This window comes from Loxodonta africana, chromosome 1 (assembly GCF_030014295.1).
Source record: "Loxodonta africana isolate mLoxAfr1 chromosome 1, mLoxAfr1.hap2, whole genome shotgun sequence".
Classification (NCBI taxonomy): domain Eukaryota; kingdom Metazoa; phylum Chordata; class Mammalia; order Proboscidea; family Elephantidae; genus Loxodonta; species Loxodonta africana.
Window position 1 is genome coordinate 82,349,588 of NC_087342.1, and position 19,789 is coordinate 82,369,376.

The window sequence follows — 19,789 nt, forward strand, 5'->3', positions numbered from 1 at the left end:
AAATCGAGAAGTAAAGGCATCCCAGCTTGATAAAGGGACAGACTGGAGAGCTGGGAACAAACATCTCTTTCTGTCTTCCAAAGACCTTTGATTCAAGGAAATACAGTCTTAGAGGTAGTTTTGAAACCATTAAGCATTCGAAATCTTCAAAAGGTACAACCAATGGACCAGAAATTCTGAAAAGTTTCTTGGTCATACAAAGCAGATGTGATCAGATTGACTGTGAAGGAAGAGAGGCTGCCTATCTTCTTTATAAAGGAAGCATACAGCATACCTGTGATCCCAAAAAAACAAATACAAAAATTCGCTGCCATGGATTCGATTCCTACCCACAAGGATCCTGTAGGACAGAGTAGAACCCCCCTGCAGTGTTTCCAAGGAGCGCTGGTGGACTCTAACTGCTGTTCTTTTGGTTCGCAGATGTAGCTCTTAACCTCTACACCACCACCCATGACCCAGTCACCTTTTATTTGTAGTAGTCCCCCACTAATGACGGTGACCCAAGTCGATTCTTAATTCAAATATCTCTCTTTTTTTTTTTTTAGTTTGTATTACTGTTGCAATTTCTTGCTAATATTTTAAAGAATTCGATCTTTATTTATTTTGCAAAGTTAGCATGACAATGATAACATAAGCAACCTTATGTGTAGGACGTATTACTAACGATCAGATGTAGAAAAAAGGGTGATGGTAAGTGTAGTTCACTTTAACTTAAATACGGCCTAAGTCGTAAATACTTGGATCTGTATTCCATTTGGGGAGAAAAACCTTCCCCTGCTTATTCACATCTATCTACCTCCTTTTGATGTTAACAGAGGTTTCCAGTGGATGTTGTATTAAAGACTTAAAATAAGGAGGAAATACAAGAAAATTGATATTATGGATTATCAATTGGGAATGTGTTGATTCTGCCCTTTCTTGTACTTTTGTTTTAGGAAGCCTTCAAATTTCCATAGTCTTCGGTTTCCATTTTCAGATGTTTAACTTTGAAATTGGAAGAAAATTTAACACCATTCAAAAAGGAATCAACTAACTGCTGAAACCACTGAAAACAATTACATAGAATTAATAAACTGTGCTGTGATCAAAAGTGACGTATTTCTTCGATGGCACTCTTCTCTAAGTCACAGATGATAATGATGCTTTTGGATGGAGAAATACAAGTCAAGAAGTAAACTCTTCAATACAGATGTGCAGATGACAGCATGAGGAGAGGGAGTTCCAGAGGTTGGTATGTTCAGGCCTTTCCTGTCTCAAAGATAAGATGGCATTCCTCCAAGGAGAAAGGTCTGGAATCTCAGACAAGAGCTCCTCTTGTCAGAAGTGCCTATTTTTAACACCAGCAAAATATTTTATCAGAATTCATTCATAGCATAGATTTTAACAACTTGATCCTCTATCACCTGATACGGAGGTGGAACAAGGTAGTGGGTCCCAAACCTCCCTTGGTCAGTTTTCCAGTGGTCTGATGTGCAATTTGGTGACTTCCAAACTACTTCATGTGAGGAGAGGAGAACCAAAATACCTTGGAAGGGCACTTCTCTTATTGAAATGCTAACTCTTAGGCATTTTGCTTAAAAGTTAGCTTTTTTTCTATTGATTCACAAATGACTCCAAGCAATTTTGTGTGACCCAACCCCAACTATGCCTTATATATTCATAGGGAAGGAGAGAATAAATCCACAAATTCCTAAAGTACAGCAATTGCAAATTATCTCAGTTTTCACATAGCCTTGGTTTCTTGGAAGCACAGAGTTTTCTTCAGAAATAAACAACACTCTTTTCCCAGAAGACATACTCTGTCTTTCCTCCTCATAGAGGCTAGTCTCCTTCACACCAAAACTTCCCCATTTGTTCCCAGATTCCCTGTACAGTATTTTCTCAAGTTTTAGATCAAGACTCATGAACTATCTTGGATCATACTCGAGATGGTATGTCCTAATGTACATTAATTCATCAGGATGATTCTCCTCTTCCTTTGGGTGTGGCAGCAAACAGTGAATAAAGACAGGAAGAAGGAAGAGAAGAAAGAAAAGGAAGAGGAAGAGGAGAAAGAAAGTGAGAAGGAGTGGCTCACATTGGTAGACAAATTGCATCATTAAGAAAGGTAAGCACAGAGATTTAGAAGATTAAACCCAGGCTCCCTGACCTCCCCATCATTATGGTATATGTTCATAGGTCTTCAAATTCTCTCCAACTCTTTTCTCCTGTTTCTCAAGGCTGCAAGAAAAATGTACAAGACAATGCAGAGGGATATGAAGAAGAGTAGCATTCGTGTTGCTTCCAGAAAAGTAAGTGCGGGTGGGGAATAAGAAGCAAAGGGACAAATCAGCACATTTGGCAAGTAATGAAGTCCTTCACATCTAGCTGTATGGTCAGAAACCCAGCAGTGCTTTCTGTACGGGTCGTTAAAATCTCAGGAGATACAAGGAAAGAGAGAAGGAAGGGAAATGATCTAACTGAAGACAGCACCTCTTTCAAACAAAGTATTCTTGGCAACAAAGAGAATTCAAGAGAACTATCTGAACACATGAAGTATGAAACCAATTAGCCACATATAACCAAAAACCAAACCCGTTGCCATCAAGTCGATTCCGACTCACAGAGAACCTGTAGGACAGAGAAGATCAGACCCTACAGGGGAACCAAAGAGTGGCTAGAGGATTGCAACTGCAGTATAGAAACCTAAAAGTTATGCTCAAGAAAACATACATAAGCTGGTCTGTGAGCTCAGTAGGTACAGCATCAGACTTTTAATCTCAGGGTCCAGGATTCAAGTCCCTTTTCAGGGGATTTTATTTACTCTTCATTATTTTTCTTACATAGAAGCCCTTCATTTTACCCTAAGTACTCCTCTTAGAAGCTCTGTTTCTTCACTCCTCTCTTTTCACTCTTTGCTCTACAGGAATCTGAAGAAAAGCAGACTTGAAAAAGAAATAGTAGCCATTCCTAACTCTGTGTTTAATTCTTTAATTCAGATCTGTAGATAAACATCAGCCTGAGACCAGAAGAACTAGATGGTGCCTGGCTACAAACGATGACTTTCCTGACAAGGAAAACAACAGAGAATCCGTGAAGGAACAGGAGAGAAGTGGGATGCAGACCTCAAATTCTCCTAAAAAGACCAGACTTAATGGTCTGACTGAGACTAGAAGGACCCCAGGGGTCATGGTCCTTCTGTTATCCCAACATAAGAACCATTCCCAAAGCCAACTTTTCAGACAGGGATTGGCCTGGAGTATAAGATAGAAAATGATACTGGTGAGGAGTGAGCTTCTTGGATCAAGTAGACACATGAGACTATGTGGGCAGCTCCTGTCTGGAGGGAAGATGAGAAGGCAGAGGGCGACAGAAGCTGGCTGAATAGACACGGAAATACAGGGTAGAGAGAAGTGCGCTGTCTCATTAGGGGAGAGTGACTAGGCGTATATAGCAAGATGTATATAAATTTTTGTATGAGAGACTGACCTGATTTCTAAGCTTTCATTTAAAGCACAATAAAAATTTTTTTGTTTTGTTTTAATTTGTAGAAAAGTCAAAGCAAGCACATGTGTTTCTTATTTAGCCTTCCTTTACTGCAAGAAAGGCTGGAAGCCTCTTCAATGATTTAAAAGCTGTCATGCAGCATGTAACAGTGGTTGTGATGAACAATTTGGTGGAGTAGGGTTGGCTCAATTATTTCAAAGTTAGGGCAAATTTAACTACCATTAAAGGGCAAAAGCAGTTGTCCTGAAGTCAGACTTTTGTAACGTGGGAACTGCCTGTATAAGTTGTCTACAAGGAACTCATTGCATATATGTAACTATATGGTCAGGTAGAAATCTAAGAGAATTTTTGAAAAGATATATCATGCAAACATTAACGAAAAGAAAACTCAATTGGCTATATTTACATCAAATAATGAAAGCTTCAGAAAAAAAGTTAATAAGGACAGAGATAGATACCACTTAATGATAAAAGGATCGATCCACCAAAAGGAACAGGAAGTCACCAACTTACAACAGGGTTCCGTTCTAACGACTCCTTCCTAAGTTGGTTCTGCTGTAAGTCAAATACCTCTTCTCTTCTTTTCAGTTTTCATTATTACTGCCTTTTATTAGTAGTATCTTTATAAATCCAAGCTTCATTTGTCTTGGGAGGTTGGAAAAATTACATACAATCTTATAGATATGGTGACAGTAACAAATTACACACTATATTACGTATTACTAATGATGGGGAAAAAAAAACAGTTGTGTGTTTCTTTGTGACACTAACATGAGACAATTGGGACTACCTGAATAGAAGGGTTAAATGTGTATGCACCAAATAACAGAGGTGAGAACTATGTGGAAAAAAAACTGATTGAATCAAAAGGAGATGTAGGCAAATCCACAATTATCATTGGAGACTTCGACACCTATCTCTAAATAATTGAAAAGCAACAAAGCAGAAAATCAACAAACATATACAAGGACTAAAAAACTCCATCAGTCAACAGACCTAATCAACATTTATATAAAACTTCACCAAACAAGAGCAGAATGCACATTCTTTCAACCCCCCAAGGAACATGTATCAAGATAGAGCATATACTCCTGGCCATCAAACAACCTCAACGAATTTAAAAGAATTGAATCATACAGAGTGGGTTCTCTGACCGCAATGGAATCAAACTAAAAATCAGTCACAGAAACATAAAGCATATTTTCCAAGTTGCAAACTAAGCCACGCACTTCTATACAATCTATAAGTCAAAGAGGAAGTCTCAAGAATATAAAAATAAAAACACAACATGTCAAAATTTCTGGGACACACTGAAGCAGTACTAAGAATTTTATAGCACTAAATGCATACAGAAGAAGAAAGCCTCATATCAATTATCTACGCTCTGTCTTCAAGAATCTAAAAATTTTTTAAAAAGAGGGGTACAGAAGAGCAAAATAAACTCAAAACAAGCAGAACGAAGGAAATAGTAAAAATAAGAGCAGAAATAAATTAAATTCAAAGTAAACAAAATAAAGAAAATCAGTGAAACAATAAGTAGGTTGTCTGAAAAGATGAATAAATTTAACAGACCTCTAGGAAGACTGAAAACAAAAAAAAAGCAACCAAAAAAAGGGGGGACAACCCAAAGTGTCAGAATCAGGAATGAAAGAGAGGATATCATTATAGACTACAGACAAGGAAAGAACAGTAAGGAAATAGTATAATCAATGCTACACAGATGATTTTGACAACATAATTGAAATGGACCAACTGATCAAGAGACTCAAACTGCCACTACTCACTCAATATGAATATGTATTTTGAATAGCACTATATTAAGGATATATGATTGAGCAATTTTAAAACACCTCCACCCAATAAAAGAATCACCAGGCCCAGAAAGATTAATTAGAATATTCCAACAAATATTGAAAGAGTTAACACAGACTATGCACAATCATTTCCAGAAAATAGAAGAGGAGGGAATACTTCCTAGTTCATTGTATGAAGCCAGTATTACTCTCCCCAAACTCTCCTTTCAATTTTTCCTACCGTGTTCTTAAAGTGCTTGGAGAGAACAAGTGGATAACAGGAAAAGGAGATAACACATGAAATGATCACATTACCTCTGTTGATAAAATCCTTCCTAAAATAAATAAATAATTGACCCCAGGAACATGACCAACTTGAGGCCAATCAGACTTGGAGCCAAGCAGTCTCTCTCCTGACTATCCGCTATGGATATTTTTGAGGGGGAAGAAAATTGAGAAGTAATGACATGCCAGAAGGCAGTGGTGGGAGCAAACATCAAATTCTGTGTCTTCCTAAAGATGCTTCGACTTAACAGAAATACATACAGAAATAGAGGCATTTTTCAATCCATAAGGCATTAGAAAGTTAGCAGCAGTGCACTAGAAATTCCTGGAACTTTACTGGTCATACGAAGCAGATGTGATAAGATTGACTGTGAAGGAACAGAGTCGGCTGCTGTTCTTTACAGAGGAAGTGTTCAGCATACCTGTGACACGTTCACCCTTTATTTGTAGTAGTCCCCCACTAAGGCCAGTGTCCCAAGGCAATTCTCAAGTTACTCGAATATCTTTTTTTTTTTTTTAAGTTTTCCTTATTGTTGCCTTCTTTGTCAATATTTTAAAAAATTCGTTCTTTACTTATTTTGCGTGCTTGGCATGCAAACGATAACATAACAAAGATTGTATGCAGAACACACTACTAACGACAAGATGGACAGCCAAAAAAAACATGAGGGTCTTAAGTGTGGTTCATTGTAACTCAAATATGGCCTAAGTCGGAAACTACCTGTATCTATTTTCCGTTTTGATAGAAAAATATTTCCCTGCTTCTTCACATGTGTCTACCTCTTTTTGATGTTAACTGAGGTTCCCAGTAAAAGTTTTATTTAAAGATTTAAAATAAGGAGGAAAATGGAGTAAGGAAATACAGGAAAATTGATATTATGGAATATCAATTGGGAATGTGTTAGTTCTAGTTATTTCTTCTCCTTTCCTATTAGGAAAGCTTCTAATTCCCTGACAGTCTTCGTTACCTTGCCCAGAGTCCACGCTGCTCGCTCATCTAAAAAGACTCAGGGCCTACAGCCGTCCATCTCTCATTTTTAGACGGAGCACCGGTACAGAAATCCAAGGGCATTAAGGGGGCTTCTCTGCTTTTGCTCCATCCTTTGTCCCAGAAAACACAGTGAACTAAAGAAAACTTTCCGGGGGACCCTTCCCCCATCCCTTTTTCTGCCTGTCTGCCTCTTTAATGATAGTACAAATGGGAGCCAAAGTGAACCACCTGTTAACGTGCAGGCTTTTCTGCCTGGTGTTTCAAGTGATTCCGTTGGGATCCGGTTCTTCATTTCTTTTCTTTATTAACGTCTTCCTTGGGTTGTCACAGTCAAATTAGGGGATGTAGAGGCTCACAGCCTGTGAATGGAAGAGCACTCAAGGGAATCCACCGGGTTATGTTTTTCCTTTGTATGTGTGCAGGAATGATATGGAAAATATTAGGAGAACTACATCGGTATTCCTTCAGGGGAAAAGTTAAATAAAACGGTTGCTGTTGAGTGGATTCCGACGCATAGGAACAATATAGGACAAGATAAAACTGCTCCATAGTGTTTCCTAGAATCTGCCAGTTGCCCTTTGGTTGGTAGCCCAGTTCTCAACTAGTGGACGACCCGGGGGCTCTTTCTTTCCTTAAAGAATGACTTTAAACAGTGTTTAAACAGAAGAAAACTCTGGACTTGCTGGGGATCCATCCCTAATCCTCTTACATACAAAGCATGCGGTCTACCACTGAGCTGCGCCCTCCTTCCGTACAAGTTTTTGCTTAACTTTATTTACAGTTAGTTTTATTAGAATCCTAAAGCCTTGGAATGCAACTGTTATATAAAAAAAAAAAAAGGATAATAATAATTATGCATATGTCAACAGAACTGCCGAAACCCGGGAATGCACCAGGGACCTTTAGATCTTCAGTCTAACGCTCTCCCAACTGAGCTATTTCGGCTGCCGTGTGCGGGAGGGGCGCGGGGTGCCAGTTTAGTTATACCTTAAAGTATTGTTTACAGGACTTGTACGTTTGTAAATGTAAATCTCATGCAATATTACCTACTCACAAACCTGAAATTCTGTGAGGTCTGTTGCCATCCACGTCTGAAAAGTGTTTTCCAATTTTTGAAGACTGTGGATGGGTTGGTAGAGGAGGAGTGCCAAGAATGGAAGGTAAAACAGGGAGAAGCTTCTCTGCTTGGTAACCTCAGGCTGTCCCACGCTCCAAACACTACTCAGAAAACTAAGGAAATTCCTAAAGAAATGATCGAGGCTGTTCTTTCTCTCCTCTTTCAGTCCTTCCTTTTCTGTGTTCTTCTTAGTGACACTGTAATGGGGAACAGAGGGTTACTGAGCACATTAGTGTGAAGGGCTTCTTGTTCTGGAGTAGAAATGGGGAAACATAATCCATCAAACAATGTGTTTATTTCCATACGAATACGCAAAAAGTGTTTTCGAAAGGAGACAAGAACGGAAATGTGGGGAATTATAAAAAGCAGATGAGTTGCATGGTTTGCTGAGCGATTATTCTGGTTAATCATAAAAGGACTTTCATTGGAGGTTTTCAAACACCATATTGTAGAAAACACCCCACACCACACACATACACCCAGCTGAAGTAAAATCACAAGAGTACTGGCAAGTACATTTCTTACATATGCCAACAGAATTCCAGTTCCTTCTCTTTAGAACTTTATATAACGTCATAAGGTGGTCATTTAATATCACATCAGATTCCTGAGGGAGATGCATGCAGCCAAAGGGCTATGGGCGGGTGTGAGGAGAGGGAGGGGAGAGAAGGATAAGGATACACAGATACATCTGAGTTACTTACATTTCCTAAAATAAACACTGGCCATTGGAGGTCAATTCAAGGGGCTTCTACTGCTTGCCAAACCAGAAACAAGGCACCAAGAAGGGACTCAAACTTTCAGTCTTCTGATCCAGAATCAGAGGCGTTGTCCATCAGGCCACTGGAGCAATACACTAAAGAAGTAGTCCAAACCTAAAAGTGAAAATGTTGTTAGGGAGCATTGGGTTTGTTTTCAAACTTTTCACTTTGCAAAAGGAAGAAACTTCAACCACATTCAAAACAGAAATCAATTAGCAGCTGAAACCCGTGAAGATCACAATTACTTAGAAGTAATAAATTGTGAGATTATAAGAAATGACATATTTCTTGAAAGGCACTCTCCTCTAGTCACTGATAATAATGGTGCATTTGGGTAGAGAAACATGAGCCAAGAACTGAACTCTGAAATAAAGGCGTGCAGATGACAGCATGAGGAAAGGGGGAGCCATAAAAAAAATGCTATATTTAGACCTTCCCTGTCTTAAAAATAAGGTGGCATTACTTGAGGGAGAAAGGTCTGGAAGCCTAAACAATAGTACACCTTGTCGGAAATGCCTGCATTTAATGCCAGGAAAATATTTTATTATAATCCATTCATAACATAGGCTTTAACAACTTGATTCTCTACCAACAAGTAGAAGAATCACCCGATATGCAGGTGGCCCAGGGTTAAACCAAAAACCAAACCCACCGCCGGAGCGTTGATTCTGACTCATAGCGACCCTATAAGACAGAGTAGAATTGCCCCCTAGAGTTTCCAAGGAGGCCTGGTGGATTTGAACTGCTGACCATTTGTTTGGCAGCCATAACACTTAACCACTACACCACCCAGGGCTATGGATTCTAAATTGGTCCCTGGAGCACTGGTCCAATTGGCAGATCCCCAATCGATGCGTTATATATTCGTAGGGTAGGAGAGATGAGAAATACATGAATTCCTAAAGAAAAGCAATTACAAATTCTCTCAATTTTCACAGTCTTCCATTCTTAGAATTGCCAAGATATTTGCAGAAATAAACAATACTCTTCTTCCATGACCAGCTTAGTCTTTCCTTCCCAGAGAGGTTAATCTTTTCTTCTCACCAAAAGTCTTCCCTTTTGTTTGTTCCCAGATTCCCTGTACCTTATTTTCTCCAAGTGTAGGTCAAAAGGAACGAACTGTCTTGGATCATATTCTAGGTAGTATGTTCTAAGGTACATTTCTTCATCAAGATAATTATCCTTTTTCCTTGGATGTGGGCAGCAAACAGTGAATAAAGACAGAAAGAGGGAAGAGAAGAAGAAGAAAAAGGTGGAGGAGGGAGAGAAAAAAATGAGAAGAAGAAGTGCCTCACACATGATAGGGAAGTGCTTCATGAAGAAAAGCAAACCTAGAGATGTAGAGGATTAAACTCAGGCTGCCTTGTTTACCCACCTTTATGGAATGTTCCCTTCATCTTCAAATTCTCTCTCTTTCAACTCCTTTCTCCTCTGCTTCCCAAGACTGCAAGGATGATGTACAAGACAGTGCAGAGGGATACAAAGAGTAGCATGAGTGTTGCTTCCAGAAAAATAGGTGCACATAGGGAATGAGAAACTGGGATAAAATCACAACACTTGGCAAGTAATGAAGTCCTTCACCAGTATGGTCAGAAACTTGGCAGTGCTTTTCTAGGGGAAGCCATTCTGGTTCCAAAAATCTAAAGTGATACAAGGCAAAGAGAGAAAAAAGGAAATGATCTGAGAGATGACAACGTCTCTTTCGAACAAAATCTTCTTGGCAATGAAGAGCATTCAAGAAAAGCTATTTGAAAACACTCAATATGAAAGCAACTGGTCACATATAACCAAAAAGCAAACCTGTTGTCATCAATTCCAACTTATAGAGAACCTAAAGGACAGAGTAGAAGCGCCCCATAGGATTTCCAAGCCGTGGCTGGTGGATTGGAACTTCCATAAATTAACCAAAAAAGACAGGCTCCGGAAAAAAACACCCACACACACACACACACAAAAAAAAACACAGAAAAGGGCCTGTGTAACTCAGTTGGTATAGCATTGGAGTTTTCATCTCAGTGTCCAGGGGTCAAGTCCCTGTTTAGGCAATCTTTGTTTTAATCTAATTATTTCTCTTAGGCTGAAGCCTTTCATTTTGCTGTAGTTACTTCTGATAGAAGCTTTGCTTCTTCACTCCTCTCTCCCCTCTCTTTGCTCTACAGGAATATGAAGAGAATCATAATGGAAAAAGAAACGATAGCACTTTCCCTAGCCACAGTCTGCTTTGTCCCACTCTAGGTAGAAGTGCAAAGCTTTCAGTAATTCAGAGGAAAAAGATAGGGATGACAAAAAGCAGAGATAGCAAGGAGAAAGAAAAAGTCAGGATTCAGGGATATTTTGGATTTGGGGAGCTAGAAAATATGTAATGCCTTTCACTGGGCACAGAAAGAGGTTTGTATAGTTCTGCTTGTACACTGATTGAAACACTGTTTACTTTTTGCCCCATGGAATGTTTACATGATGAATTTGCCAGCCCTAAGAGACAGCCTTGGGAAGTCCTTTTCTAAACACTGGAATACCTAAGTCTGAAACTCTATAGTCTGCTGACCTAGAGATTTGGGTTTTTATGTGGTTTTTGGAGGAAAAGCACCTGTCAGTTGAATGGCAGTGAGGGTGGTGATTGGAAACCTAATCAAAACTTCTGAACTCTAAAAGCAAAGCTAAACAAAAAGAGACCTTGAAAGGAGTGAGAGAAATGGCACCTTACTTTTTGGGAAAAAAATAATTTGAATGAGAGTGGATATCTCATCAGAAACCACGGAGGCCAGAATGAAGAGGCACATTTTTCAAGTGCTGAAAGACAAGAACTGTCAATCCAGAAAAAACAAAAAATTCTTTTGGAATGAAGGAGAAATCAAGACATTCTCAGTGAGAGGAAAGTTGAGAGAGTTTGCCACCAGAAGAACTACCCTAAAAGAACGGTTAAAGTATGTTTTCCAGAAATGAAGGAAATAATAAAGGATGGAATTTTGGAATATCAGGAAGGAAGAAAGAGTATGGTAAGGAAAAATAGAAGTAAATACAATAAGCTTTTCTTGTCCTCTTGAGTTTCCTCAAAAGTTTGCCATGAGAGAATTATTCTGACCTCACTTATACGAAATATCTACAACGGGCAAGTGTATAGAGACCTAAGTTTATCAGTGGTTACCGGGGTGGGTGGAAGACTCACTGCAGAGGGGATACTGAGCTTCTCGTTAAAGGGTGATGGGAAAATTTTAAAATGGATAGATGGTTGAGCAACATAATAAGCATGATCAGTGTCACTAAACTGTACATGTAAAACACCTTAAAATGGAAATTTTTTTTTACATATAATACTTAAGACAATTAAAAAAAAAAAGCTGTTTGTCATAATTACAAACAGCAAATGCTGTGATTTATTTGCGTATCGATCAACCCCTCTGGAAAAAAATATTACCACTATTTTTTTTGTTCACCCATGTGAATATACACTCCAATTGCCTAAACAAGGCATGGCACATAGTAGGTGCTCAATAAGGTTTACTAAATAAATTGTATAACCAAACAGCCCAGGCCCTCAGAGCTCTCACCCTAGCTACTCTCAGTTTCCAGTCCTTGCCCCCAGAAAACCATACTGCTCCTAGCCACCAGGGGGCTCTTCCTACAACATAATCATAACCATGCCACCGAACAGCTCAATTCCCGTTCACCAGCTTCCAGAGCAAACCAAAAAACCAAAACCAAATCCCCTGCCTTCAAGTCAATTCTGACTCATAGCGACCCTACAGGATGGAGTAATTTGAAAAATTTGATCTTTATTTATATTGCGGGCTTGGTATGAGAATGATAACATAAATAACAGGTACATAGGAGATATTACTGATGACAAGATGTACAAAAAAAAGAAGGACAGGTGGTAAGATTGTTCATTATAATTCAAATACGATGTAAGTCGGAAACTACATGTATCTATTTCCCTTTTTGACAGAAAAACCTTTCCCTGCTTCTTCACATACGTGTACCTCCTTTTGATGTTAACTGCGGTTTCCAGTAAATGTTTTATTTAAAGATTGAAATAAGAAGAAAAATGGAATGAGTGAGAAAATAGAGGAAAACTGGTATTATGGAGTATCAGTTGGGAATGTGCTGATTCTAGTTATTTTTTATCCTTGCATATTAGGAAGGCTTCTAATTCCCTTACAGTCTTCGTTCCCTTGTCCAGGATCCAAGCCACTCCTTCACCTAAAAAGACTTGGAACTTACAGCCATCTATCTCTCATATTTAGACAGAACACACATAGAGAAATCGGTGAGCATAAGATGGGCTCCTCTGCCTCTGCTCAGACTTTTGACCCAGAAAACACAAAACACTAAAGAAAACTGTTGGCAATGTCCTTCCTCACCTCTTTTTCTCTCTTTCTGTCTCTTAATAGTAATACAAATGGGAGCCAAGGTAAACTGCCTGTAAACGTGCATGCTTTTGTTTTGGTGTTTGAAGTGATTCTGTTGAGATCCAGTTCTTCTTTTCCCCCCTTTCTGAAGGTCTTACTTCCATTGTCACAGTCACCTAAGTGGAGGTAGAGGCTCACAGCCTACGAATGGAAGAGAATTCAAGGCAATCTACCGGGTTATGCTTTTACTTTCTATATGTGCAGGAATAGTATGAAAATATTAGGAGAAATAAATGTGTATAACTTCGGGATTGGATTTAGGTAGTGTTGAATGAGAGAAAAAGGGTGGAGATGTCAGGGATGGAACCCACAGCCTCATACATGCGAAGTACGCACTCTACCACTGAGCTATACCACCCTGGTGGATAGTAACTAGTCAAATTTATCTAAAAAAAAAAATATTAGTGGAGATCAAATGATAGAATTTTTCAAGATTACTGATAGATTCATTGGAAATACCTTTTTTCAACAACATAAAGGGCAACTATACACATGGACCACAACGGATGGAATACACAGGAATCAAACCAACTGCATCCGTGCAAATTGTGATGGAGAAGCTCAATATGAAGGGTCAGAACAAGACCAGGAGCTGACAACACAACAGACCATCAATTACTCCTTTCCAAGTTCAACTAGAAGGTGAGGAAAATTAAAACACGGCCACCAGAGCCAAACATGAACTTGAGTATATTCCTCCTGAATTTCGAGACCATCTCAAGAGATTTCATGAATTGAACACTAGTGACTCAAGAAGACTAGATGACTTGTCAGATGACATCAAGGACATCATACATGAAGAAAACAAAATGCCATTAAAGACAGGAAAGAAAGAAAAGATGAAAATGGAATCAGAAGAGACTCTGAAACTTGCTCTTAAAAGTTGAGTAGTTAAGGGGAATGGAAGAAATAATGAAGTCAAAGAGCTGAAAAGAAGATTTTGAAGAGAGGCTTGAGAAGACAAAGTAAAGTATGAAAATGAAATATGCAAAGACCTGGAGTTAGAAAACCAAAGGAAAGAACACACTTGGTATTTCTCAAGCTAAAGGAAACAGAAAAAAAAAAAATTCAAGTTATGAGTTGCAACGTTGTAGGATTCTATGGGGGAAATTATAAACAAAGTAGGAAGAATCAAAAGTAGATGGAGGCATTCACAGAATCACTGTGCCAAAGAGAATTGGTCTATGTTCTACCATTGCAGGAGGTAGCATAGGATCAAGAAATGATGGTACCGAAGGAACAAGTCCAAGCTGCACTCAAGTCATTGGCAAAAAACAAGGCTCAAGGAATAGATGGAATACCAGTTGAGATGTTTGAACAAATGGATGCTGTGCTGGAGGTGCTGTCATCTACACCAAAAAATTTGAAAGACAGCTACCTGGCCATCTGACTAGAAAAGATCCATATTTGTGCTCATTCCAAAGAAAAGTGACCCAAGAGAATGTGGAAATTATCGAACAGTGTCATTAATATCACTCACAAGCAAAATTTGCTGAAGAGAATTCAAAAGTGCTTGTAGCAGTGTACTGATGAGGAACTGCCAGAAATTCAAGCCAGATTCAGAACAGAACATGGAACCAGAGATATCATTGCTGGTGTCAGATGGATCTTGGCTGAACTCAGAGAATACCAGAAAGGTGTTTATCTGTGTTTTACTGGCTATGCAAAGGCAGTCAACTGTGTGGATCATAACAAATTACAGATAACATTTCAAAGAATGGGAATTCCAGAACACTTACTCGTGCTCTTGAGGATCCTGTACACAGACAAAAAGGAAGTCAGTTGAACAGAACAAGGGAATACTGTGTGGTATAAAATCATAAAAATTACGTGTCAGGGTTGTATTCTTTCACCATACTTGTTCAATCTGTATGCTAAGCAAATAATCTGAGAAGCTGGACAATTTGAAGAAGAAGGCACCATCAGGACCACAGAAAGAGTCATTTAGAAATTGTGATCTGCAGATGACACAATTTTCCTTGCTGAAAATGAGGAGGACTTGAAGCACTTACTTATAAAGATCAGAAACTACATCCTCCAGTATGAATTAAACCTCAACATAAAGAAAGCAAAAGTCCTCACAACTGGACCAATGGCAACATCATAATAAAAGGAGAAATGATTGAAGTTGTCAAGGATTTCATTTCACTTAGAGGCATGATTAACACCCATGGAAGCAACAGTCAAGAAATCAAAGAACATATTGCATTGGGCAAATCTCCTCAAAAGACCTCTTTAAAGTGTTAAAAAGCAAAGCTGTCACTGTGAGGACTAAGGTGTGCCTGACCCAAGCCATGGTATTTTCAATTATCTCATATGCATGCATAAGCTGGACGGTGAATTGGGAAGACCAAAAACGAATTTACGCCTTTGAATTATGCTTTTGGTGAAGAATATTGAATATACCAGAGACTGAGAGAAGAATGAACAAATATGTCTGGTAGAATTACAAACAGAATGCTCCTTAGAAACTAGAATGACGAGACTTTGTCTTATGTATCTGGTTGCAGCAGGGGGTCACACTCTGAACAAGGCAGGGGGCTGACAACAGTCCCTCAATATCTGTGAGGAAAGCTCATTGCTGTTCCCAACAGTGCACAGGTGGGTGGGCTCTGCAGGTGGACCATGGGCCCACAATGCTTTTTTTTTAAGGACTGGGATGTACCACTTATCCTTGGACCACTGTTGTGGGTGGCCAGGTGACCTGGGTGGAGCCTCCAGTCCTTTGGCCCTGGATGTGTGTAGGTGAGGACCCTGTATAATAGGCAAAGTAGTGTCAAACATCAAACACCCAACTCTCCACCACACAGCAGAAACAGTTGCAGTCTGCCAACAAGGGCCTATTCTCCTGAAATGGGCCCACACAGGTCCTTGCAGGGGTGAAAGGTATTCAAAGTCCGTGGACCATTTGTGCCTGGACAGGAGCCCCTTTTGTCCTGAGCTCCCCGGCTTAAGTGGAGCTGGCAGATAATCATTTCCCCCAATTGTGAATTTATTCCTTCTGCAAGGCTGGGAGAATGACTCAGAACACACAACAGGCCTTACCTCGGGCTCAGGGAAAAGGACAGCCACTGAAGTCGGCTTGCGGGCTGAGGGCACTGTAAAATATACCCAAGTACTTAGCTCTTGCCCAGAGCACCATTCTTCTCTGGTTCTGGACGTGTGAGTGGGTTGTGCAGCTTGCTGTCTCTCCTTGAGGAGACCACCTCGGGAACACTACTTCCAGCCCCGCAGTGCCCCTCCAGGGAATGGTGCCTGAGGGTTTCTGGCAATTCAGCTCTGGCAACTCTTCGCAGCTTCTGAACCACCTCTCCATCCCCATGTAGCTGAGTCCATTTTCCAACTTGGCCTTTGATATTCAGGGCTCCTACGTTGTCATATACATAATTATTTAACTTGTTTTTTTGTGTCTTTGTTGTAAAAGGAATCACCTGAAGCGTCTGACTACTCTGCCATCTTGGCCCTGGCTCCTTATCATTTATTTTTATAATTTGTTACTTTAACATGTTAATCTTAATAAAGCCTGCTTTCTATATTTATAGTTTTCCATTATAAGCTTTAAAAAAAAAGTTGCTTTTCTCAACTAATTCTGATAAATGGTGACCCTATGTATATCAGAGTACAATTGTCCTCCATACGACTATCAAAGGCTGATCTTCTTCAGATATAGATGGCACAGCCGTTCTTCCCATGCCCTCTGGGTGGACTCCAATCTCCAGCGTTTTGGTTATCAGACCAACTTGTTAACCATCTGCAAAATCCGGGGACTCCATCAGCTAAACAAGGAAGTAAAATTAGTATTATTCATTTGTAACTCTAATGTACATTTGGGAAACAAGGTTAGGAAGACTGAGAAGCCAGAAGATACCTAGTGTATGTGCAAGAGTGCTGTGGTCTGAAAACAGGCCAAGGCGTGACTAAAAATAAAGAGGAGGATGGAAAATTAATAAACATACTCCATTCGATGACAGCTCATCTTTCAGAATTGGCCTCTGGAATGAATGAGGAAATCGCTCCAACAGAGGTTTCCCAATGTCTGTGCATGGATGTGGCAGGAGCATTGTTGAGAGTAATATCATGATGAGCCAACAGCTTTGAGATTAATCACCACTGTGACTGGGGAAATTTGCTAGATTTTCCTTGAAATGCAAAGAGGAAAAAAATCAAATCCCTCTTTGTTAGTTCCACGTATTTCTACACTTAGATGAAATCTACTGAAAATGAACATTTTCCTAAAAAATTGTATCTGGCTCCTCTACACTTCACATACTGCTCTTAGCTCAGAAGGAGTCTAAAGAGGGGGACTGAACCACAGCAAGTCAGAGACTCTGTACAACCAATAATTACTGCATACTCAGCCACCTTTTCCTCAGTCCTGCCCTGGTGGTGCAGTGGTTAAGCATTCAGGCTGCTAACCAGAAGGTCCGCAGTTTGAATCATTAGTCGATCCATTGAAACTTTATGGGGCAGTTCTACTCTATCCTATAGGATCCCTATAAGTCGGAGTAGATTCAAAGGCAACTTTGTTTTTTCTTTAGCATAGGTATGGACCCTAGTGTCAGAGGTTAAGAGTTGGCTGCTAACCAAAGGTCAGCAGTTCAAATCCATCATTTTGGGAAGCCCAATGGATAAGGTTGTTATAACTCAAAATCCACTTAATTCACGTACATTGCGAAGGTAATATACATGAGTCCTTTGGAAGTCAAGTAGGTGACCTCAAATTTGGCTTAGGGATGGCCTGTGATAGAATGGCAGGAGGAGGATAGTTGCAGCTTTTAGAAAGAAGAGAAAAGGTGATGATGCATTATGAAGGATCTCCAGTCTCTAGGATTTTCACCTCCTCTATCATAATCAATCCCCTCTTTCCTATGGATAAAATGGCCTTTTCTCACCTTCAAGCCTTCCTTTACAAGGTCTTCCTCTACAAGATCTCTCTACAGGATTTTCTGCTGGTTTAGGTCAAAATACAAAAAACCTTTTAGTTCGTGTTCTAGATTACATGATCAAATTCACATTGATTCATCAAGGTTATTTTTATTCTCAGTTCAATAATGAAAAATATTTACAGGGAAACTAGAACCATTCAATAAGGATGTGGCAACTGTCCTGAAACGATGCAGACCTTACCCAAGGTCTTTGGGTTACTGTGAATATTCTCTCCTCTTTTGACTCTTGAGTGCTTAGGGGTTATACTCCGTTTCTCCTTTCACAGCTTCTTCAAAGATGGGACTCTCCCAACCACACTCAGACACTGGGTTCATTCAGGTCAGGTAGACAAAGAAGTTGCTATGCACTTTGATGGCTTCTTTCTGCTCCATATCCATGACTGTGAATGAGAGGTAGGCAAGACACGGTGGTGAGTCTTTGCATCCCCGGCGCATATCTGGGTTGAACATCTACTTCTCAATGTCTTAGAACATCTCAGAGGACAAAATGAGATGAGAAAATGGCTCTCCTCTTTTGCAGGAATGAATTCTTCTTCACCTAACATTATTTCAGAATTGTGTTGTCCATCCCAAAGAAGGAACAATGATATTTCCCAAGCACTGGAGCAGGTTTTTCTTCTTTCAGATTTTCTAGCCTCTTTCTGCTCAACTTTTCCCCACATTGTCTTAAACAGTCTGCTTAATCTTTGGGACATGCAGCTGGTGGCCCATGTAATGGTGAGTAATGAGAGTGCTTGGAGAGAATGTATGAATAAGAATGATATCAAGTAACTGTACCTGAACACCAGTGTCCCACAAGTCAATTAAGAAAGAAACACCAAGGCCAAAACAAGTCAGATTAAGAAAGAATTAAGTTTCTGAGACTAAGAAGATCTATCAATGCGCTTTGAGAGGAAAGGAAATTGGAGAGACTGGGGATGGAACCGAGAGCCTCGTGCTTGCTAAGCGTGCGCTCTTCCACTGAGCTATACCCCAGTAAAAAGCCATTTCGGAGGAATCATCATAGCTGTTCTCCTAGTCTTGAAGGACTGTTGTCGAGACAAAATTACCTTATGTTCAATTTCGCTGTTTCCATACTCCCTACACTGCACTCTCTCAGACACGGATACACCAAGAGAAGGATACCTTAGTGCTAGAAAGAAAGGCATTGTTCCTGATCAGTAGTCTTCCACCAGACTGCCCGGAACTTGCTTCCACTCCTTCCATCACCTGACTGAGTCCCGGGATATAACATTCTTTTGTAACTTGTCTGAATGTAACTTTCTGTATTCTTTTGACTATTGGAAACATATTAATATTTCACACAGGCAAATAAATAAAACTAAGTCAAGTGTGTGTATGATAACGCTCTAAATATGAATAAGAACGGAAACAATTAAATCTAACGTATTCCAGGAAAAAAACTTATCCACATTGGAGAAAAAAGAGAGAACTAATTCAAGAAAATGTTTTACAGAATGCTTTACCCTCATTGTAAGACAAAAAGAATCACAAACAAATATTAAACTCTACGTAACTGAGTTTTGTTTTTGTTTTTTAAATAGTGCTATGGGTGTAGCAATTCTGACATTACTTCCTGTAAGATTTCGGCTTGAGTAAATGAGTACATACATTGACGTTGTTGGAAACCAGGGCTCTCACTGTGTGAAATAGAAGGAAAACACGAAACTGGAATGGGGGAAGGTAAGAAATTCCCTTTTGGTGCTGGATGTTGTATTCCCGTTGCCATCTAGGTTGATTTCCACTCATAGAGATCCCACGTGTAAACAGAAGAGACCTGCCCAATAGAGTTTCCTAGGCTTCAATCTTTATGGGGAATCCTGGTGGCACAGTGGTTAAGCGCTCAGCTCTTAACCAAAAGATATTCAGCTGGCACCCACCACTGCGCTTTGCAGGGGAAGAATTTGGCAGTCTACCTCTATAAAGGTTACAGCTATGAATCTGTATGGACTCCAAGGTAGTGCGTTCCTCTTTGCAGGAAGCCAAGGGGCGCAATTGCAT

At 39.7% G+C, this 19,789-nt stretch overlaps 1 non-coding gene across 1 annotated transcript; it reads right to left on the minus strand.

Moving 5' to 3' along the window:
- Positions 1-7,427: 7,427 nt before the first annotated feature.
- Positions 7,428-7,500, minus strand: TRNAF-GAA (transfer RNA phenylalanine (anticodon GAA)). The gene has a single exon. It is a non-coding gene; the product is annotated as a tRNA-Phe (tRNA).
- Between the last annotated feature and the right edge of the window lie 12,289 nt (positions 7,501-19,789).